Below are 25,442 nucleotides of genomic sequence, written 5' to 3'. Positions count from 1 at the left end.
GTTAGTGTTGCACGTAATCACAAAAAATTCAGAAATGTTAAAATATTTGAATAAATATCGATGATGTGATGTAAAAAAAATAAATAATAATAATAGCTATCCAATCTTGGTAAGAAAAAAACAATTTTAGGGACTCATTTATTAATCAATAATTAAACATACACTAAATTATTCAGTTATATTTAATTTACAGTATTTATGATGAATGTAAAACTAATCTGAAAATAATTTTTTTTAAAAGTTATTCCAAACGTTAATTATAGTGACTAAGAGAAAAAGCAGTGTAACATGGCGACTCCGTTAAAGTGAGGTTTTTGTACGCTCAAATTACAATTAAACAATTGAATTCACCGAAAGTTTATTTTAACTGAACTGCATGTTTCATTCTGTTTTTTTGTGATTAACGTTTGAAATGTAAAGGTTTGTATGTCTGTTAATAGCAAACCATCATTTCTGTGATGATTATGCACAATGTATAATTAAGTTATGGCCTGAATCATTTATGCAGTCAGAATCAACTAATGATTTAAATTACGATTATACTGGATAGGTGGGGGCCAGCTACCATTGACATAGTACTCGCCCATTCTGGACATTCAGAGAGGGCCTTTCGGACCCAGTGGCTTACAGGCCACGGGGCCTTCAACAGTGTTTGTTAGAAAAATGAGGCTGATTGTAAGTACTGTGAAAGCGAATATATAGTTGGAATATTTTTGTTGCTAGTCTGAGATGCAGACACAATTTATTAATCAATGTTGATATTAATATATCTATATTTATTGAGGGTAGATAGGCAGGATGGTGAGGAATATGCTAGCCTGGAGGCAGTGATTCAGTTTATGCAGCAAGATTGGATGGAGATTGTTTGCTAACTTATTTGGCGCAGCCCTACAAGCAAAGATGCAAAAAGAGTAAAGTGTAGAGAATGACGAAGAGTGGAATAGTAACTGCTGTTAGGTAGGAGTAGATAGACCCACCGGGTTGGTCTAGTAGTGAACGCGTCTTCCCAAATCAGCTGATTTGGAAGTCGAGAGTTCCAGCGTTCAAGTCCTAGTAAAGCCAGCTATTTTTACACGGACTTGAATACTAGATCGTGGATACCGGTGTTCTTTGGTGGTTGGGTTTCAATTAACCACACATCTCAGGTATGGCCGAACTGAGAATGTACAAGACTACACTTCATTTACACTCATACATATCATCCTCATTCATCCTCTGAAGTATTATCTAAACGGTTGTTACCAGAGGCTAAACAGAAAAGAAAGAAAGAGGTAGGAGTAGATAGGAGATAGTCGGGATGAAGAGGTGATTGGATGCCCGCAGGTATTCAGCTGCTGTTGAAATGTCTAGGACTCCCTGAGTTAGTCTGAAATCCTGGGGAGAATGAAACATGCAAAAGAGTAATGCCAAAAGGTGGGTATTGGGGCATGCTGTTTTAAGGGGAGAGGTTTTAGTCTAGGAGATCCTGACAGTAGTTCTGTATGGGTGGGCAGTGGCTGGCAGAGCTTTCCCCTCCTTCAACAAAACTATTCATGACAAGATTTATTCCTGTTAGCAATTACTGTAATTAAATATAAAAATATGTGGACTACAAAATGAAGTAAAGAATGGTGAATAATTTAAATTCATTTCGCACAACAAAATAAATGTCCAAATAAAATGAAGAGTTTTCACAAAGAAATTCTGGTTTAAGATTGTAAACTCCCTGATGGGGAGTCTTATGCTTTAAGACTGAGGGTTGGTGTCTCCATGGACCTAGTCTCTGCAGTCTTTCTTCCAACTACATACAGAGCTGCAGAACACTTTACACTATATGCATACACTACACCCAACCCAAGGTGGAAATTTGGGTTTCCAACCCAAGGTGGAAACTATTGTGCCGATGGGTAAATGGTTTTACGTAGTGAGTCTCAAATGATGTTCTCTGGGCACTTAAGTGAACCCAGTTATTTAGCTCTAGCTCCAGTATGTGTATGCTCTGCTGGAGTGGTCCATTATATTGTCTGTATTCGTGGGACCAAAATTACTAGGCCACAAAAAAATCATATGATGGTTGGTGGTCTATCTGAAAAAAACACCAAACATGTCTAGTGAAAAGGCCTCTGTTAGCTTTGACGAGGATAATAGCCCTGCAGAAGATAGTGCATTAAATTCTGATGTATTAAGTCCAAAATATAAAAATATTCAATCTGTTGTGAAGTAAATAACGAAATGGCAGAGCGAAGTGGAAGAACCTACACCTTCCCTTATATTAACATTTAATCTTCCGGTACCTCCAGAGAAAATAAAAGTAGGTTAGTTATCGAGCGAGTATGACATTTCATCCCTAACCCATGAAGATGTTTCCAATGTTAGAAGTATGGCCATACTGCAAAATCTTGTTCAAAATATATGGAACAAGAAACATGTTTAACTAGCAATCCTATATGGATTAATTTGACACTTTTACTAGTGTGGGCAGCAGTAAATACAGCTGGCAGTAAGCCATCTAATAAGTTCCCTGTTGTTAAAGGAGGCCACACAACCACACCCTCTTGGATGTTGTTTGTGACTTCCCATCTTTTACAATCTCCTTGTCCATCACCTCGATTACTGGAAAATATGGTTAGGGAACTGCATGATCCCAGGGCATCGGAGATTTTTAAAGTGAAAAATTTGAAAAATAAAAACTGGAACACCTGCAACTAGTTAATTTTTGGTGGTTTTGTCTGTGATCCTTTATCTATAATCACCTTTATCTATGAGCATTATCCAGTAGAATGTTAGAGGTCTTCGGTCTCACATTGAAGATATTAGAGTATTGATGTGTGCACATGAACCATTAATAATGTGCCTCCAGAAAACCCACCTTCTACAACAAGATACAATAACACTGAGGGTATTTCTGTGAAAGTTATGGCTGTCTTGTAGCTGGTAGAGAAAGTGTGGTGGAGTTGCTATTTTCATATAGAATAAGGTGTCTGCTACAAGGATACTACTAGTTACCATTACCATTCCGTTACCATTACCATTCCGTTACCATTCTCATTCTTGCTGTTTCTGTACAAATCTGTCCCTTTCAAAATGCAATTTGTATCTCTCGCTGAACTCTTGAGTGTAATTATCTGGCCATATCAAATCTCCTCACACAGATTTGTTCGCCATTGTTAATAGTAAGAGATTTTAATGCACACCATATTTCATGGGGCTCATCTTTCTGCTTCCCTCGAGGAAATAAATATGATAAGAGTGAGACAAGACTTAGACCTCTTTATACTGAATGAGGATCATACACATTCATGTCTTATCATTTGGTACATAAGTCAACTTCAACCTCTCCTTATGCTCACAGAGTTTACTCCCTCACCTTAATTGAACTGTGTGCGAGATGACCTTAATGGTAGTGATCACAATTCAATTATTATTGCTTTTGGTTTTGACCGTGAGGTTATCAAAAGGCCACGGAGGTGTATTGTTGAAAAGGCAAATTGGAAATTATTTGATAGCTATCTTACGTGGGTCAAACATATAAAACTATTAAAAATGAAATGTTCCAAACTTCTAGATATGCTGCGAGTCATTAGCAACAACAGTTGGATGACAGTTGGTCATGTAAGTTGGATTTTTATTATTCTTTAGTTCTTTCCCGTTTAGATTATGGTTGTATTGCATACTTTTCAGCGCGTCATACCACTCTGAAGATATTACATGCTGTACATCATGATTTTCTTTGTCTTGCTATTGGTGCTTTTAAAGGGCAACCGAATTGCCCAGCTTTTAACGCTGTCTGGCGAATCCCTATCCACGTGGGAATTCCATGTAATGAACGTGCAGATACCGTCACTAAAGAAGCATGTAATTAACTCCTTCACAGCTCCCCTGTTACTACAAATGACTTTACTAATTGTGTAAAACGCTATTCGTGCAAAGTGGCAAGTTGACTTGATTGCTACAGTTGATAACAAACTTAGATAAAGATAATGTTTCCATGGAACTCCGTATGCAGGAAAGTTCACAGAGAGGCTGTGGTTCTCTGCCGATTGCGGCTGGGACATACGAGAGTTACTTGCGGGTTTTTGATGTCAGGAGAAACGCTCCATTATGCATACGATGCGACAGCCACTTACTGTGCCACATACTTTTGGATTGTGTTAGTTACGCAGCCTTGCGTTTTAAATAAAATATGCCCATAAAAATCTTAATGCCCATAAAAGTTATAGTTGATTACGTTTTTATTTTTTAAGTTTTTCTTTCTTTTTCCTGTTTAGTCTCCGGTAACTACCGTCCAGATAATTCTTCAGAGGATGTATGAGTGTAAATGAAGTGTAGGTCTTGTACATTATCAGTTCAGCTGCATTCAAACTTACTGTAATTTAACATTCCGTGTAACCGATTCATTTTATAATATATTAGGATAGCGAGTGGTTGTTATAAATAAATAGTTTTGTGTTTTATTGTCAATTGATAAAAATAACTTGTTTTTAGAAATCATTATAAATAGCAGTCGTTAAAGATAATGGTGCAATGACGCGCACCTTTGGCATAATGAGTGATGATGACTCATGAGCTAAGCATACATCGTAATAGGTTGGAATATTCTCACAGTCTTGTGTTGCATTGCTTTGCTTATACATCGTTGTAGTTTTGTTTAGTCTAACATTTTATTGAATTGATACCTTTTGTTATTAAATTTTAATTACATATTCGGTATTAATTTTATAATTCATAGAAATTTACTCAAGAAATATCTCAAACAATATTACATCGTCTTTTAGTATAGCGTTTATTTACTATGTACATTAGTTTTACAAGAGTCGGGTTGATTATTATTAATTTAAGTATTTTTTAAAATGTGGAATTTTGAAAAACCGCTGACACTTGACGAATTTTAGATGAAGATAACATATCGCAAGCAACTGCTATTGACGCGACTTATATTCCACCTAAAGTTGATGAACTTACAGATGAAGAAGATTTCATAGACAAATAGAAATTTTAGAAAATAAACTGGCAAGAAAATCACCCCTTGAAATATTTTTCCTTTATTTTGATAATGATTTGCTGAATATGATTTTAGAGTTCAGTATAAAATATGCACATGACAACAATCGGCATGATTTTTCTTTAAATAGTGCGTTACTAAAAAGATTTATTGCAATTTCGATACTGACTGGTTATCATAAATTACCTCAAACAGAAATGTATTGGAGTAAGGATGAAGATACGGTTGTTGAAATAGTCAGAAATTCAATGAGCCGTAACACCTTTAGAGCAATAAAAAGGAACCTGCACCTTTCCGATAACAAATTGCTCGACAAGAACGATAAATTTGCAAAAATTCGTTAATTTTTTGATGAAATAAACAAACATAATTTACAGTTTGGCGTTTTTTCTCATAATTTATCTATTGATGAAGAAATGGTGCCATATTTTGGTAGGCATTCAGCAAAAATGTTTATAAGGGGAAAACCAATCAGATTTGGATTGAAGCTTTGGTGTTTATGTAGTTCTGATGGGCATTTGTTACCAATTTTTAGGAGGTCTATTAAATGTTGTATCCCATCCGAACGAGCAGAGAATTTATTTTGACAATTTTTTTTCGACATATGATCTATTTAAATTACTCAATGAAAAAGGATATTTCGCTACCGGCACTGTCAGAGAAAATAGGCTTCCTAATTGCCCACTAAAGAGTTCAAAAGTATTGCAGAAGATTGATAGAGGTACATTCGATTTTGCATTTGATAAAAAAACTAGTTTTGCAGTAGCTAGATGGAATGATAGTGCAGTGGTGACAGTTGCCAGTAATCACAATGGAATTTACCCATTAGCAAACACAAAAAGATATAACTATTAGTCAGCCATTAATGGTAGCACAGTACACTAAATTCATGGGTGGCATGGATTCTCATGACAATGGCATTGGAAACTATAGAATAAAAGTTCGTGGAAAAAAGTGGTGGTGGCCATTGTTTATTAATGCTATCGATTCTGTTATAGTAAATTCGTGGAAACTATGTCAGCTTGTAAACCATGATAAAATCAGTCAAATTGACTTTAGGTCGTACCTTGTATTATCGTTGATCAAAAGTGAGGAAATAAAATACCACAGTGCATCGCTGAAATTCGGGGAGATAATGTTCCTTCTCCATCATTGGCAACCAAAGGTCGGCCTTCAAAAAATAGTTTGCCGGAAAATATTCGTTTGGACAAAGGTAGGGCATGCTATTTCCGTACATGCAAACAAAGCTAGAAGACGATGTAAGCTGTGCAAAAACCACACAATATCTTTGTGTATAAAATGTAAAGTCCACCTGCATTCAAAATGTTTCAAAGAATTTCATTAACCGCAAAGAAAATAAATCCACAATAAACTAAAAACAATTTAATGTAGTTTATTCATAGTTTTTTTTTTAGTTTTATAAATAGTTATTTGGCCAAAGGTGGGTAAACGAACAATTTTATTACTAAGCCATTACTGAATTTTTTGTTGATATGAAAATATTTCTAGCTTTATATACTTACAAATAGATGAAATAAAGTAATTAATAAAAAATAGTAGTGTTTATTTAATTCTGGCATTTAATGGGTTAATTTATACTCCAAGTACCAATTTATACTCTGATTTAATTTACTGTAGTGCATCTGCTCTTGATGCTTAATTATCATGTAGTAGTTGGAAATTTTATTGTTCTAATTAAGATGCAAAATGTAATATGCTTGTTAATTACAACAAATGTCATGTCTGGGCGATAACATCAAAGTGTTATTCGCCCAGAAGAAAAACAAAAAAAGTTTTGCTTAACAAATAATTTCAAAAGAGTATCCCAGATACTGACTGGGATATTGACTTATTTAAACAAATTCAGCTTAATAAACTGATTACTCTAGAAAATTATAGCTAAAAATGATTTGTGCAATTTCAGTGAATACTGTTTGCATTTATAGGTGACTATGTTGTTGATGCCATACAATATAAAAAGAAAAGGATTTTGGATTAAACATGAGACTGAAGAATTGCACTGCAGTTAAACAGTGAAATTGTAAAACAGAGGATACTGGAGAGCGTAAAAAGCAGGAATGAAATGCAGTGGTTCAAATTAAGTTTTTGGGAGGAAAATTTTTCATTAGGAAGTATTTGATTTCTGTTATACATTAATAACTAATAATTATCCTTGTTAACATGATAACTTAATACTGCGGTAGACAACTGATTTATTATCATTCCCTTTAATGCACCTCTAATTTACTAAATAACGGTGAGTTACACAGAAGAGAGGGATATCAATTGTCATCCATTTTTGTGTTCTTGCAGTAGTTTTATAAAATTTCATTACCTTTTTTGATCAAAAACCTCAACCTTTGCATGAGGTAAATAATCTTGCACTTCATGTTTTATTAACCACTGCACTTTTCTCTATATTTTAAATGTTATAACTTTTTTTCAACATGATTTTAGTTCTACAGTGACATTTATGATTTTAAAAATATCTATTTTCATACCTTACCTGATCTACTAAGTAAATGTTTTGTTACTGTATTTTGTCTCAAAAATGTTATTTGAAGATTTCTGTTATTGTGCTTTTGTGTTGTACTGTGTGGTCCAGTTATTATTGTATAGTTTTATATTACTTTATACTGGCTGTAATTATTTTATTTTGCTAAATAAGCTATTGGTATAATTAGTAAAATTAACACATCATCTTAGGAAAAAAGCCCATTACTTTTCTTTTTGCGTTTAGCCTCTGGAACCACTGTGAGGTATTACTTCAGAGGATGAATGTGGATGATGCATGAATGTAAATGAAGTGTTAGTCTTCTACAGTTCCTGAGATGAGATGTGTAGTTAATTGAAACCAATCGCCAAGGAACACGATATGATATCTAGACATGATATCTAGTATTTATATCTGTATAAAATTAATTGCCTTTATTAGGATTTAACCTTATAACTTGATATCCTTGATATCAGCTGATTTGTGATAATGATCACCAATGGACCAACCCTTGCTGGTCAGGAAAAACCCCCTGAACGTATTAAGCTAAAATAGATCAGGCATTGAAAGTATATGAAGTATGAAATAGGCATTATTATATCAAACTGCAAATTACATTATAAGAAGTATGGATAAGAACTGGAAATAATTAAGAAATGTTACAGTGTTACATTGTAAACAACAATTCCTGATAAAAATCTCACATCAGAAGTAAACAAGTTTTATAAGTTAATTCAATCAAATTGAATGAGTTCAAACATCTCTTATGTAATAATTCTTACAAAGAAATTTTTAATATTAGAGATGCTGTAATAGTAATGTGAAAATGAACAAGTAGTCTGGCTTCTTATTCAATGGATGGATTGTAACCAGCCAAATTCAATTATCACTAAAATCATTGCATTGTGCTTCTCAGGTAGATAATATTGCTAATCATGTCAATAGAATTTCAAATTATAACTATAGTTTTTCTGCTGCCCATAAAGCTAGATTTTTGGGTGTTTTATTAGATGACAAATTCTCTTGGGATGATAAAAACTGATCACCAATTTATTAAAAATATTACTTTGTTCATGAATTTTTAAATAACATTAATTAAAAAATGTAAAAGGAACCATGAATTTTCTGCAAATTGTTTTAACATGTGTTGTAATATTTGCACAAATAGCTTTTAACATCTTCAAAATGAGTAATTTTAAATTATTTTCTGTATTTAGTATCTCTTATATTATTTCATTTATAATTAATTAATATGAACTTTAATCACATCTATTTTTAATTTTATAATTGTTTTTGTGGTTCTGCTCTGATTAAGATTTTACCACTGTTTCCTTGATCTATCAGAAAAATGTGGTGGGGCAGTTCCTTTTTTTATCTGTGAAGTAACATATGTACTTTTCCTACAACTGAGAGGAAGGTGAATACTTCAGCATTCATTGGTGATGAAACATGCCTTCATTAGAAAAACCTATACCTAGACATATAGCAAAAAAAGAAAAAGGTATATATAATTTTAAGGGCGTGGGAGATCTTTTTAACCAACATTTTAATACTGAATCTGATTTATAGTAGAAAATACAAAAAATACGCCTGTGTTAAAAAATTGTTTTTTGATTATCCTCCAAAGAATGATTTTAGTAGAGGTTTAATGTAAATGTAAAGTAATTTAGGTAAAATTTTTCAGGCAGTAGAATAAAGTACAGACTATATTTAGAATAACAGTTTAGTTTTTTTATTTGTCGTACATATACTTATTTTATTTGTCATTCGTTTATTAATCTGGTTACATTTTAAATATAAAGATTAAATATTCTGTCGATATTGATAATATTCCTGCTAGTATTTTAAAAGAAGTCATAGATACAATTGTTATCACCCTTACAAATTTAATAGTTGAATCTTTCAGCAGCAGAATATTCTCTTAACTGCTTTAAGACTTCCCTAAATTATAGGCAAATCTCATTATTGTCCATATTTTCTAAAGCACTGTATTTGAAAAAAATAAAAAATAGACTTCTAACTTTTTCTGAAAAACAATTGTTTAGGGAAGAAAATTGTCAACTGACAGTCTTTTCCAGTTTTTGGAAAATATTTTAAATTCTGTAGATATTAAAAAGATCCATTTTCAATCTTTTGCGATCTCAGAAAAGAATTTGATTTAGTTTCACTTTTTTTACTGATGAAAAAACTAGTAAAATTTAAGTCCTCACTTAAAGATGTAGAATGCAGAGTGCCTCAGGAAAGTTTTTTTAGTCTCTTGTTTTTTTTTTATTATGATCTGCCTCAAACTTGATTAATCATTGTAATCCTTCTTGTACATGACACAACTATTTTTATTTAAATGTATGAGTAATTTTAAAGAATTGAAATTTTACAACAGCAGCTCAAAAGATTTTCACTGGATTATAACAATGTAATATTAAATATGGATAAAATTGTTGCATTATGCTTTTCTCAGGTATTGTAACATTGCTGATGTCATGCATAAAATTCCCATTAATAATAATAGTATTTCTGTTTAACACAAAGAGAAATTTCTTGCTTTTTTTAATTAGATAAGTTCTTGTGGAAAGATCAATTTGATTTTACTTGTAACAAAATCAAGCAGTACTGTTTTGTTCTGAAGTGCCTTAATAAAATGCTAAGCTTTTCATTATTAGATATTTATTATACATACATTTATTCTTGTATAAAGTATGTCATGTCATGTCATGGAGTCAGAAAATGAGTTTTTAAGATTCAAGAATAGGCTGTCAGGTAATTTTCTGGCCCATATAAGTATGAATCGTATAGACAGTAAATTCTGTAATTAGAAAATTGAATGTGTTAACTTATCCTTATGTTTGTAATTACAAATGTGTGAAATCTTTGCTAAAAATAAATTGTCGCTTCTTAAAAAGTAACAATATCCATTTATACAATCCATATGACAGAACTGTTTTCACATAACTTAACATGATAGTTCAGCTTATGAGAAACATCATCCCAGCAATTTATTTAAAAAAACAATTAAACTTTTTTTTTCTCTTATGGGAACAATATTTTACAGTGTTGATACATTTTAAAATAATGCTCATGTAATAAAAAAAAAAAAAACATGATTTATCTGCACTCTGTGTATATAATGTGCACAAAATAATTTTTGATAACAGCTTCTGAATTGTGAATTATTTTGTAATAATTTTTTAAAATTATTATACCTTAAAATTTTATCATTTTTTTATCCTATTTGATTTATGACTATAATACTATTATTAATAGTATTAATACTCTATTAATCATAGAGTAGGTACTGAAAAGGATATGTAATATGTAATCAACTATACATTTGATTAATTTTTAATGACAAATCCATCCAAATTTAAACATTGTAGTTTATTATTAATAAAAATTTGTGTTTTAACATAAATAAATAAATCATCACTAAAGTGGAAAAACTTAGTAAATACAACAAGAAAAGGAGTTTAGATGTGATAGAGCAGAAGTTTGCAAAAAAACCAAACATATTCACAGATATCAATATAATATATTGTAATAGAAAATCACAGCAGTAGTTACTAAAAGCAAAGGAAAAATAAAAGTGAACTTAATGGATGAAAATGTGATAGAAAATGTTTAAAAATAATTCACCTAGATAAGAATAAAAAATACACTTAACATCCTTAAAAGAATATATACCACTGCATCAAAATAATCAATATAATCAATATATTTCAAATGTAATTTTAAAGGTAATCTACCAAACAGTATGGTCTTCATTAAATGTTGGTTTAAACAGCAAGAAATCAATTAATTCAAGGTTACAAGTTATTTAAAGTTATTAAATATTAAGCGAACTTACTTTCAAATTTATGGAATGTTTTTTTTCAAAGGTCTCTTGGAGAAAGAAGCTAATTATTAGCTCCTTAGTGACATAATTGGATGCACTGTTGTAATGGTATGTCTTAGAGAGGTGAATAAATATGCTTTATCATGTTAATATATTTTTTTAGTTACATTGTGTTTTTATTTGCTTTGTATATTATTGGGGGTCGTAAGAAGTTGCATGTATTTTCAGACACATGATAAATCACTTTACTAATGGCTTAATTAAAATTAACAGGTCAACTTTCAAATATATTCTCTTTGGAGAAACTCTTATTACTGGTAAATGTAGTTTTCACAAAAGGTTTTGTTTTATTTCTCACATAATATTTTACACTTAATAGAAAAATACTAGCATTTTTTAAATATGTGGTTTTTATACAATAACATTTTTTTATGTATTTACTTTTCAAAATTTTAGATTTTTTTTAGTGGTAACTAAAACAATATTTTAAATGATTTCAAACAGATAATGGGGTACAAACTTGCCATTACAAAGAAAATAGCTTATACGGTGTATTATTCATTTACTGGTCCATCACTTGTTTCCATACAGCTTCTTAAAAAGTTGGCTGCGGCATTTTTTAAATACATGTCACTTTCATAGTGTCAAGTCCCAGTTGTCTGGTATTTGCTTTCAAACTGGTTACAGGTGTATTTTGTAAGCTTTTCTCTTCAATAGAATGCATCACTGTAAACACTCATACCGGACATATGAGTACATAACCAATACTGCAGCCAGTGTGTTAAACAAGCTGTATTGCTTAAAAATTCATTGTATATGGACTTAGTGTAGTGGTTTTATTTTGTTTTCTTTTTCTGGGCTTTGTACTTACAGCTAGATTTTAGTTTAAAAAAATCAAAAGGGGGTTCATTCAGTCATAAAGTCATAAATCCTAGAACTATGGTGAGGTTATGGGTGGACTAAGTCATACAGAGATGTGGGGTGTAATATATCCTTCAAAATTTATTTCTTGGGCTTCCACCTGGATTTCTTTCAAACTAATCATGATGCTGTAAAATGTGGCATACTCATGGATTGTTTCTTTCAAGTTATCAATGCTATGGAAAAGAAGTGCCAAGGGTGGTACAATGCAAGATTGGTTGCAAATTACTATTTGATGTTGAAGAGGGGTGTGTTACAGATGCCAAGCACAGAAGGAAAAAACAATCATCCATCACATTTTATGTAACATAGGTAATGTCACATATGTGCAAAAATATTCACATTTATTTTATATTTAAGCTGTATGTTATTAAAAATTATGGGTGATAGAAAAACTATTTATGTATTTGAAATGAGTGTAAATTTCTTTTAGGATCAGATATTTTCTTTTTATGAAAAAAAAAACTTTGTTTTGTAGTGAAAATAAGTACAGTAAAGCGTTCAATGAAAAAATGGATATGCAAAATATCAGTTAACATGAAATAGTAGTTAGTTCCCCATTCATGCTGATACTTTTCCAATTATAATTTACACCGCAAAACCTTATTTTATTTTTACATAACTATGTAAATAAATTCAGAGATATACATATCAACAAACATTATGCAAAATCTCCATTTTTTCCTAAGAGGTGAAGAATAATAGTTTGTGTGATATTTCTGTTGAATGTCTAACTGCTATTGAACATGCGCGCACACAGGCTGGGTAGAAAATCTGTTGTCTATCAAGGTTCTCAAACTGTTTATACCAAGCTTACTGGCAAACTATTACTAAGGTAAGGGTGACTGAAATGTAGGAATATATTATACATTTTATTTCAAGATTTCCAACAATTAATTTTCCTCAAGTCTCATATAAAAATACTAATAAGAAATGTTAACAAATAAAAACTATCCTCAAATCACCTAGGTAATGACATTTTTTGTTTGAAAAAAAATTATTTAATGATTTTTCTGAGAGAAACTTACAACAGTATTACCAAATAAACTTGCTGTATAAAATAAAAAAAAGAATCAATATTAGTCATCTGGTAATGAAAAAGGCATGAACATGTAAAAAAGAAAAGACACACAGATTAAATCAGAATTTTTTCATCTGTTTTTTGGAAATTGGTTTAGAAGTATTCACATTTTGTACTACAAATCAAAAACTAATTTATCATTATTGTTAATGAATTTTAACAGAGAAGAGAATGACTGTTCTTATGATCAATAGTCAGTCTTACATCAGATAAAAAAAGACCCAAAAAATAAATAACATTTTATTTAATTAATACATAATATATTCATATTATTTTATATATTATATTTCTAATAATAGCATGTATTTATATTCATATATTTATTTAATAATTTCACAGTTACCAACATTTTTAATACAACTGAATAAAGTATTACAACTTATTATGTAAATTACTTTAAAATAATATTTATAAGTTAAAGTTGTTATCAGGAAGGTATGAAAAATTCACTTAAAAAGAAGTTTATCATCTATCTATGTTTTATAATTTTAAATTATTTTACAATTATTTTAAATGATTAACTGATCACAATTATTAAATATTTTTTTAAAACTATAACATTTTTAAATGTTGGTTATCTAGCATTTTATTGCTAGCAGCTTTTTTGAGTTAGGCAGATATGTATTTAGAATATTGTCAAAAGTGTTGTATTAGATCTTAATTGTGTCCATTAATATTAGTCTGGAGCTAGTCACTTTTTAAATTAATTCATGTTGGAACTGTTATATTTTTAGATTAATAATGTCAGGTAATTAATAAGTAGGAAAGAGTTTCTTGTGCAGTTACTTCTATAGATAAAATATAATAACCATATGACTTGTTTGATTTTATTTTATTTATAAAAAGCCACTTTTTAATTAATTTTTTTTAAAAGTTATTGACCAACTCAAATAACCATTCAGTAGACATTTTGGTTTGGCGTCTGCCTATGATCTTTGTAAAGTTTTATGATTTCACATACAAACTAAAATAATTTTTCAATATAACTACCCTAAAATAAACAGCTAAAAACAATTGGCAGATATTTGTCATTTCTAGATTACAGGTAGATGACCTTTTTTAATATTTTATGTGGTTGTTTTTTAATATGATTACATATGTGGCAATTTAAAAATTGTGGTACTAAACATGAGTAGATGAAAATACAAGAGTAGATGGAAATAAATTTTTTTCAACTGCACAATGCAGGTTATTTTGTTTATTTATTATTTTTGTTAATAAACTATTTAATTAGTTCTATGAAGCATGCTTTTGTTATCTTTGAAACCTAAATTGTAAGTAAATGAAGCACTGCTTTGTTTCATGTGGAAAAAAGTTTTAATTTATTGCTCATTCAAGTATTTGAAGGCTAAATTATTGGTCAGTTTTTATTTCCTTACATGCATCAGGTTACAGATTGCTGACATTCAGTGAATTGGTATAGAAGTGTTATCATTATTTTTCTAAAAACAGGAAAGAATTCTGTTTGCTTCTCTCCTTCAAGGAGAGGCATGGGCTCCTTTAAATGAGTATTTTCCCAATTCTCCTTTACTTCTCAGTTTTTGGACTGTGGATGACCGGCTGTAACTCTGCAGTTGGTTGAAATGGGTGCATTACTTATCCATAATACATAATGCAAAATACCCAGAAGGAATGCAACATTATTACAGAGCGTACGCTAGCTCCAGAACTATATGTGATAACGTATTTAATAATGATCAATTTATTAAGAGATCCTTTTCTGTGTATGTGTAGACAGACTATAATGGTTGTTGTTAATATTGCTGGTTGGTAATAAATTACTATTTTGACATGGAGTGAGTGGTTTTAGGTGCTATGTTTTGAATCAAAACTGTATGTGTATGCTAGACAAAACAAATGAGTAGTATGCTAGATTTGAGAATACAACAAAATTTTTCATTCTGAATATATGTCTGCTTAATTCAAAAACTCTGTTTTTAAAATTATATATTTAATAAATTAAATCTAGTTGTTTGTTGTTTAAAATACTGATAAAATATATTTATAAATAATAAAATAAAAAAAACGTAAATGTTATCCTTTCTAAACTGAACCAGATTTATATGCATTTAAATACTTAAGCCTTTATTTAACAAATAAATCTCCATTACTCTATTGTAAAAAAAATTTATCTTTTATGCTAGCTCTCCATTTTTGTTTGTTTGTTATTGACAGACACCAAATTTACTTGTAGCTTAAATTGTCATAAAAAAGTGTAAATTTTTCATAGCTTCTCTATCAATATTCATTAATTCTTTTTTAAATAAGATTCAACATCAACAAAATATTAATAAAAGTAGTTATATAAAATTTTATATTTACATAATTGTATTTGCTGAAAAATGCAGTAAAATGAAACTTAATACATTATATAACAACTAGTATTTACCATAATTATTTTAAAAAAAGAATATAAATTTTTAATGAGTATTAAAAGCTTGAACTGAGCTGTAATAATTAAAATTATTTATAATGAAATACATTTTACTACAGCTTCCATAATTCATTATTTGGTATAAAGTACTCTTAACTAATTAACCGGATTCTTTCAGGCATTATCTTCTTTCTTTTTATTTATTTATAACTTTTATATTCCTTGCAAAGTGTGATGAGTTCTTTTATGATTTCTAAATAAATTAAAAAAAAAAATTATAGCATAATCAATTTTTAATAAATTTATTTTAAGAAGTATTATAGAAACTATGGGACATCCTAGAGCTGGGTTCTTCAACAATAAGGTGATGGGGGGGGGGGGAGTGAGCGAGAGAGAGAGAGAGAGAGAGAGAGAGAGAGAGAATGGTTCTATCTTGGTTTTCTGAAAAAAACATAATCATCTTCTTTCTTTACTCATTAATAATCCTAGGTTCTTTCTTGCTTGGAAAAGTAAGCAATATGGAAAACGTAGAAAAGAGGCATAAGCTCTTGAAGCACTAGTTTGCTGAAAAGAATTTATTGGGACAGCATCACTGCCTTTGAACTTGCTTACAGACTTCATTTTTTAAATACTGGTGTACCACAAAATGTGCCTAAATGTTTGCTGCACTATTCTCCTATTATCTAAATCTATTAAACCATTATTTAAATTTCGGTAATTTTATTCAGTTCAAATTTAATTATTGTAACAGAATAAGGTACTTTTTGTGATTACAGCTCAGTTTGTTTTTATTATATTCTATTAACAAAGTCATTAGCTTATTCTATTTAAAACATTACAGATAATGGCAGCATTATGCTTTAGTTATTTATTTACTTACTTTTTAATTCTAAGTACCATTTATTACAATATAATATTTAAGATAATAATAGTGCAATTTTAATTTACAAACAGTAATTTGCTATAATCATATGTTTTTAAAAGGTACAGTACACATGTATTAATAATAGGCCAATATAAAATTAAATTCAGTTCAAGTCTCTGTTAAAAATAAATCAATTTATAATCTTTGTTAGACGGTTAAACAATGTTAAAAAAATGAATAAAATTGGAATCCAAAAGCTTTCTCTTCTTTTTCTGTTTCTTTTGTTGCTGAATGATTACACCGAAGAACAAAACTTTTTCAGGCACAAATTACAAAATATTGGTCCTAATAGGTAAGAGTGTACATATAGCAGAGCACTATTCAGTTAACCTGAAAATATTGTTTTCCTTTTGTGTTTTAAATGTGGAACACATTCTACCGCATATTTTCCTTGATTAAAGGATTTGTTGGTGGAAGTGTTCCTTTTGGTCATCACTGATAGTACTGAGGTTGTTCGGAAAGAGGTTCAGGTATGAATCCAAGAAATGAATTTCTAGGAACATATTACTCTCCATATGTTTAATAATAATTCACTTTAAATGGCCTCACTGAGTTTTGAACTAGGGTAAATAGTTCTTTGGTCCATCAGAGATTTTATTTGAAGATCCACAAAAATTCCTTCTTGATTTTAGCATCATAAAGTCCAATACATTTTTATTCATTGCTTTAACAATGAAAAGTTGTAATTTTATGTGGATTGGAGGTATAAGAATCATTTTGAAGTTAACTAGCAAGGTTTTTGTCCAGCATTAATGCTTCACACTTTGGTCATTTCTTCCTAAACTTTTTCCTGCTGTCCATTTGCATGAAAAACAACAAAATATAGTCTATCAGAGCTGCAAACCCATTAATAACATAACTTTTAAACTGCAACATACACAAAGTTCAAAGTATATACTTTTTGACACAGGATTCTCATACTATCACATGTTCTTTTCATGTTAGTTACTGAGCTAACAGTCCTATGATGAAATGCATCCACCACAGCACAGATATGTTATAGTGCACTAAATTACCTTCTTCAAAATAAAAAATCTTGAAACATCCTGATTATGAAAGCAACACACTTAGGTGTCATTATGGAGAAGATACCGGCCTTTCAGCCTAGATCCCAAAAGCTTGGCCTGTTTATTTGAAAAGTTCAATCCTGAAATAAGGTTGTTTATTTGCATTGACTTAGATGAGGTTCATGGGAAGAGGATCCTGTTTCAAAGGTAGGATCATCTTGAACAGTGGCTACCTCATACTCAGATTCATCTTAGTAAATTCATTCTCGTAAACAAGTAAATTCTCACCATGAGTGAGGCACTGGGTATTAACAGAAGTAAATTCGGGTATTGCACTTTGTATGGATTTACTAATTTCTTTTATCTTTGTGGAGAGGTAAAGTCTGATAAATGGCCTTGGGGTTCATGCCACACCAACGGTATGGCAAAATTATTGTGCAAGTTACCTGTACCTCAATCTGATGTTTCACGCCAGTCAAACAGTAGATGTGAGGGGGGTTTAGTTCTAATCTTGATCCCAACATTACAGCCAAAATATTGGATTGAACTGTGTTGTTCTTTAAACATCAAATACTCATACCATAACAGAAGTTATCTGGACACACTAGTGTGTATATTTACACACTTCTGTACCATATTAATGACAAGAGAAAGAAACAACAGAACATGCATGCACAGTGAATGATTAAACAATAATGGTGTGTTAATTGTATGATTTAACTTTGTAAGAACTTAGTATAAGTGGCTTACATGCATACACAGCTGTTGCCTACATATTGTAACACATAAAAACTGTATATGATGGAAAAATTCTGATTGCATTTCTGAAAACAACATAAAAAGTTATATTAGGAACACAATAGAGTGGGATGCTATATGGTCATTTTATTTAAAATTTCTGCAAGATACATGTTTCTGATTTAGATGATGGAATAAAAAGATAAAAGGCAAGTTTTCTAAATTATTGCTGTAAATGAACAATAATTTGAATGCTTAACACGTAATGAATCTCATAGTAAGAGAAAACAGCGCAGCAGAGTAATCATTCATTACAAATTTTATACCTGTAGGAAACCATGAACTTTGCCAAATACATTCATGACCTGAAATATTTACAAAAGGCAGGAGCTAAAAAATGATCATAATGTGTAATAAATCCCACATTATAAACAATAAAGTACGTGGTAACAGAAAAATACCTTAATTGTTTAAAGAAACATTAAAGCAGGCTAGCATGATGGATATAGAAAAGACTAAAATGGTGAATAGCATACCATGAGGAATAAGAACTAAAATTGAAACATAACTAACTGAATGTGTAGATAATACAATTAATCTAAAATGGTGACAGACACAAGGGTAGACCATGATTCATGCTGAGATCAATGCTTTTTTTAATTACAGTAAAATGCCATTAATTAGTGATGATTCAGTTCAAATGTTTAATCTTTAAGGATTTTATAGCATAAATTATCAAATAATAAAATTAATTTTATTAAAGGATTAAATACATGACTTGTGCTTAGGTTTGTTATTCTTACATAGAAATTTAAGCACTATAATTTGATACGTAAAAAAAATTACACTAAGCTATCGAAAAATGTTAGAATAAAAAAGTAGAATAAAAAAAAAGTAAAAAAAAAAAGACATTTAATGTCAAACAATTTCATTTTGTGTTTGTTCATTTATTGGTGTCACCTTGATTGGTTCATCAAGGTCAACTTGATGAAGTTTTATCAAAGTATCTATAACTAAGGAAATTGTTAGTAAACTTTGACAGTATCATTATCTAAAAAACGATGTATTTTCTAAGAAAAACAAACTTCAGTATGTGTAATTATAAATGTATTTAAAAAAACGTTTTTTTGCAGAACATAATGAACATGCTGATAATGAGCATAACATAAGTGCATTTAAAGGCCCATGAATCTTATCCAGAACTAATTGCTTCATCTAAATGCCATACATGTGAGGGATGTTTGATAACTCTGTAAAAGTCAAGAAATGCACACAGTCGATTGTTGAGGACATTTCTAGTTTGCTGCATCTCCACTAGAAGCATACACTAAGTTTCAATCAGATACATTTAAAATTGTGTTGCAGTCAATTTAACTGATAATGTATATTACGATTTATGAAAAATGGATGAAGACAATTTTATCAGGTGATTAAATATTACCTTTTGAAAGGTAAAAATGCACTGAATTGGATAAATATTATGATAAATCAGTTCAAATGCCGAACATTCCAGATGCCTTGTTAAAATTACAACAGCATAGAATATTAATAAATTCTGTGATGTGATGATGGAGGGTAAAAAGTGGGAATGTGAACGATTGCTATAACAATAGGCATTTTATATGATCAGGTGATCATATTTTACTTGAATATTTACATATGTAAAAACTGTTGGGAAGATGGATGCTGTGTTTCCTCATAATTGATAAAAATTCTAAGTATAGTGTTTGAGGCTATTTCAGTGTATCAGGAGGAATTTTTGCACTGTTTCATAACAGTTGATGAAACTTGGATACATCACTACGACCTAAAACCAAGGAACAGTCAAAATACTAGGTTGCAGTTGGGAAACTTAATCTAAAGAAGACAAAAACTATTCCAACAGCACTGGTGCTGTCGTTTTCTGTTGGTGTTCACAAATGTTGCAGTGGGCAGATTTTTTAATTAAGTTAGACATATTTTTAGATTGTAGTCAAAAATTATGTTAGGAGTTTGATTTTGTCAATTTATTTAGTTTATAGTTATTGTGCAGTCATTAAAATTAATTCTTTTGTTTCCATATGCAAAATATTAAGGTTGGAATATAAATTCTGGTGGATTTGTTTCTGTGAAATGGCTAACAAAAAATGTTGACAGTTTTGCTTTAGAGGACTTTTCAGTTAAAAAAATATTAAAATTTGGTTCAGTTTGTCATTTATTCTAGGTAATTAGAGGGCGTCAAAGTTATCTTAGCATAAACACAATAATGCTCAGTGAATAACTTGTATGTTTGTGGAGGGGGAAGGCAACCATTGGTAAAAGCATTATTTTCTAGTGCTGTCTAATGATTTGCTTGGCTGTAATAGGATAGTATTGCCTTTTGTTATAACAGTATTTATAAATATTTCTTTCACAGTGTAAAATATAGTATTTTTAATATTACTTCTGCAATTTGTGTATTTTCAGTTAGAATTATAGTGTATAGAATTATGGTGTGTAATGCCTTAATCAAGATCTAGTAGATTGGGCTGGGGAGTGGCTATAAGAAGCCAGACTAAATATATTATAATGAATGTCTAACAAAAAAGTTCAGAAGAAAATCCTGATACGTTACGTTCAGAAACACAAGCTCATGTTGCTGATATGTGGCACAGTTCACATGATGTGAGGAATTGTAACTGGAAAAAATGATACGGATAATATAATTGACGATGGTATGTATGGCATTGAGCCACTTGACTGACTAAAATAAAACATGGTTTATTAAAAAACAAAGTAATGCAGTATCGTCATTTATAATCTATCCAATCAATACTATTCTATTTTTCCTTTCTGAAAAATAAATTTGAGAATTTTAAAAATAAAAGAATAAATAAAATATGAAAAAAGAACATTTCGTGAAAAATAACAAACAACTGTGTGCCTAGTTAACCATTCATCACCTATGTGATGATGCACTATAATATGTGATCTACTCTAGATGTCTATTGTTAATATAATCAGCACTATATTAACAATAAACACAATTTCCTTTTGACTGAGAGCTTCATATAATATTTACTAGTTCTGGATATGCAATGTTGTTTAATTTAGAAAATGTACCTGTAATTTAGACCTTGTAGACAGCTTGCATCTCTTCTACATTTAGTAAGTGTATGTTATCTTGTTAAATGCCTTGATATTCAGCCCAGAAAATATTGTTAATTAGAAATCAACAATTTTGAATGAGTGTTAGGAGACAGTCAATATAAAGATGTTAATAGCATTAAAATAATAAAACTAATTCTGAATAAATTAGCTATTGTGATAAAATTGGGTAATTCTATTGTATTAATACAAAAAAATTAAGTCTTTCTTCATAAATCAATCTTACAATATATAATAGACAATTTTTAACATTGACTCAACATGTTGCACTTCAATGCATCTACAATAAGTTAACAAGTACAAATAGAATATTTGATACATCAACATCAACAATTACATCTTCAACAGAGAAATAAACACAATATTATTTATAGCTCAGCATAATAACATGAATATTAATTAAAAATATATGTATGTTTTTATAGAACATGCAAGAAAAATAGTTGTTGCAAATTATTTAACGACACTTGACAAAATTTCATTTTACCATGTATCTCATTTTATTTTTCAAAATAAGATTTGTTCATTTGTAAACTATATTTCCCCCCACCACAAAAAAGTAATAATATACATGGAATTTAACAGCTAGCATGTATTACTAAACTGACATGATTTATTTTAGCTACAGATTTATTTAGCTACAGAAAGGAACATTTTTTGCATTACATGTTTATAATTAATAAGCACTTTATTCATACTGTTTGTTTTGCCATTAACTTTTTTTAGGAACCACTAATTTGGACTGCACATGATCTTAACAGATTTGTTGATATGCATCACCTATTTGATGTAACAGATGGACAGTAGAACAAAATCTCCATTCAAGAACATATACAGATCAAAGGAGATAGGATAAAACTGTTTAAATGCAAAAAAAAAATCTGCCCCAGTGAAGTAATGTTTATCATTTATTAAGTTTTTTTATTTTATAAGTGCTTGAAAACTGAGTTTATTAATACTTACATGTATACAGGTGTTTGTTTTAAAATGCAACCCAATTTAAAGAAAAACAATGTGCTATATTTAATGTGATATTTAATCATTTGTGCAAAACAATATTGAGATCAAATCTTTTTATAACAAATGTTGAAAGTATCCACTATTTTCATTAATGCAAACTTTTACCCTCTTTTGCATATTCCATGCAACCGTAATTCTTGAGTTATGTTGGCTTTTAGTTTTTCAATTGAGTGTGGAATATTTTTGAATACACAATCTTTTAGATATCCCCAAAGAAAAATCTGCAGGAGAAAGCTCAGGTGCCCTAGCTAGCCATAAATCAGTCAATATTATTCTTTCACCAAAGAAATTTCTCAAAAGGTCCATTGTTGCTCTCTCTATCTTATTGAAACCATGATTCTGTCGCACTTTATAAATTTGCAATAAATTGTTACAATTTCTTTGTAGAGGTCTGCATTAAAGTTATTTTCAAAGAATATGGGGCGAATTATTCTTTGCCTGGATATTGCACACCACACATTAATTTTCTGTGTGTGTAGAGGTTGTGAATGAATGATGTGAGGATTATTGGAGCTCCAGTAGTGATCATTCTGAATATTAACGTAACCACTCTTATAAAATCAAGCCTCATCTGTAAAAAATACATTATCCAACACATTAATGCTCTCCTGATCAAACTTATTAAACCATTGAGAGCAGTGCAGCCTAGCAGCATAGTCAACTGGGTGTAATTCATGTGATACGTGAATTTGGTATGGCTTTAAATTGAAGTAGTCAGGTAGCTTTAAAGGCACTATACAGAGATTCCTTTTTTCCTTTGGTTTTTGTAATGATTTTTTTGGTGAGTTTAAAAACCTTACCCTAACATCTTCCAATGTTTTGTCATTAAGTACTGAAGATTTCCAGCTATGTCACTGATTGCAGACAGAACCAGTCCCTCTATATTCCTCGATGAATTGAATATTTATTTGGTGCATTCTTGGGAACTGCAATTGAAAAGCTTCTTGGCACAAATCAAAGGATTTAGTGGTAAAATAATTTTCAACAATAAAAATCCTTCTTCTGTGTTCAAAACCATTTCTTCTTAATAAAAAACACAGATAAATAAAGAGTATTTTGCTTGGGTTGCATTTTAAAACAACACCCATTGTAAAATTATAAAAAATAATACTCAAATCTATCTTGCTAAGATATTCTTACTTCATTGATTTGTTATTGTAATAAATAAAAAAAAGGTATTGTAATAAAATCCTTATTAACATCATATTTATAAAAATATATAATTGCACAGGAGAAAATATGATAAAAAAATGTTATTTATTTTGAATAATTTTTATAACGATCATAATTTCATCTTTCATTTTCAGTTTTTCTTCATTTCCATTCTCAGTTTAAAGTAATTACCTATTATATTAATATCAGAAAACATTCTGTAAGGTGCTAATGTGACAATCTTTTATAGACAGGATGTATTTTTAATTTAACAATTTCATCAGTTAAGTGTAGGAATTAATCAGTTATATAAAAATACACACTAATTTATAACAGAATTCGAACATCAAAAAGTTATTTTTAAACATAAGAAAAGATAATTTAATAGTTAAGAATAATAAAAAAAATATAGAAATTTGTATCTTGAGTAATTTGTTTGCTTATTGATGAAATAAGATATTTATACTTGTAGGCATATACAGATTAAGAGGTAGGTTCGGAAAGTAAGGTTACAATGTGTCTGCAGTTCCAAGGAAGCTGGCCTCTGTGGTGCAAATGGTAGCCTCTCAGCCTCTCAGCCTCTCATTCGGAAGTTGTGGGTTTGAATCCTGGTCAGGCATGGCATTTTCACATGCTACAAAAATTCTCATTCATCTCATCCTCTGAAGTAATACCCAACAGTGGTCCTGGAAGTTAAAAAAAAAGAAAAAAAGAACCAAGGGAAATTTTCATTTCAAAGTCCAAGAGAAGAGAACAACAAGCTTATGTAGGAGGGAGGTCAGAGTAGCTTGATTGGTTATGTTAACATGAACCTGGCAATTCCCAATCCTGCTAAGTGTGAAGTTTAGCCCTCACACGATAACTAGCTATAGCTAAAAATGAAAAAAAGTCTGCAACATCTATCGCGAAATTGTGTCTTTTACAACTATGCAATATCATGTGATAAAGTAACAAAGTGTGTAGGGAGTTAGATAGATAGTACAACAAATATTCACGATGAACAGAGGAACGGAAGACCATCAATTGCAACAAATATGTATGGTTGATTCGTGAAAATTGCCGTTTGACTGTGGGTGAATCTTGTGAAATGTGTCCAGAAGTCGGTTGAACTGTTGTATGAAATGGTGTCAAACATTTGAATTTTGAAGTAAACACCTGAATTTAAAAGGCAATCTATGCAGAGGCAGCATGCTGGTTCCCAGTCAGCAAAAAAATAAAATATGGCAACATTTTTCTGGGATCAAAAAGTAATTTTAGTTGTTGACTTTTTGACTCTAGATCAATCTATAATGACAAAAGATACTCAAAACAAAAGAAGAGGGCAGCTGACAAAGGAAGTGTGCTGCCCACACTTCCATGATAACGCTCCACCCCACACCAAACTTTCGATTTCGTCAGCAATTATGGTAGGGATATTCTGAACCATCCTGTCCATAATTTTGAGCTGGTACAAAGTTACTTTTTTCTTTTCACCCTAAAAGATCATATGGGCAGAAAACACTTTTCAACTGATGAAGAGGAGAAGAATGGCATGTATGAATGGTCAAAGGAGATGACAACAGCGGTGTGCGACACAGGAATATAAAAGTTAATACCCCAACTGATGAAATGCTTGAACTGAATGGCAGATAAATAAAAGATAGTGGTATACTTGAGTAATATATCATATAAGTTTCATTAATAATTAAGCATTTTTTGATTTTTGTTTTTTGTAAAATGCTGTAATATTACTTTGTGAACATACCTCATAGTTTGAATGACGTAGAGCCTAATCCTTGAAGACATTTAATGTTC

General features: G+C 30.3%; 1 long non-coding RNA gene across 1 annotated transcript; it reads left to right on the top strand.

Annotated features, from left to right (window-relative positions):
* The first annotated feature begins 290 nt into the window (after positions 1–290).
* Positions 291–23,617, top strand: LOC142326536 (uncharacterized). Its single transcript, XR_012756798.1, has 3 exons — positions 291–420; positions 6,928–7,238; positions 22,203–23,617. It is a non-coding gene; the product is annotated as an uncharacterized LOC142326536 (long non-coding RNA).
* Positions 23,618–25,442: the final 1,825 nt, after the last annotated feature.

The sequence above is a fragment of the Lycorma delicatula genome, chromosome 6, assembly GCF_047948215.1.
Source record: "Lycorma delicatula isolate Av1 chromosome 6, ASM4794821v1, whole genome shotgun sequence".
In the NCBI taxonomy this organism is placed as follows: domain Eukaryota; kingdom Metazoa; phylum Arthropoda; class Insecta; order Hemiptera; family Fulgoridae; genus Lycorma; species Lycorma delicatula.
Note: the sequence above shows the minus strand (reverse complement) of the source record. Positions and strands in the feature narration are given on the sequence as shown.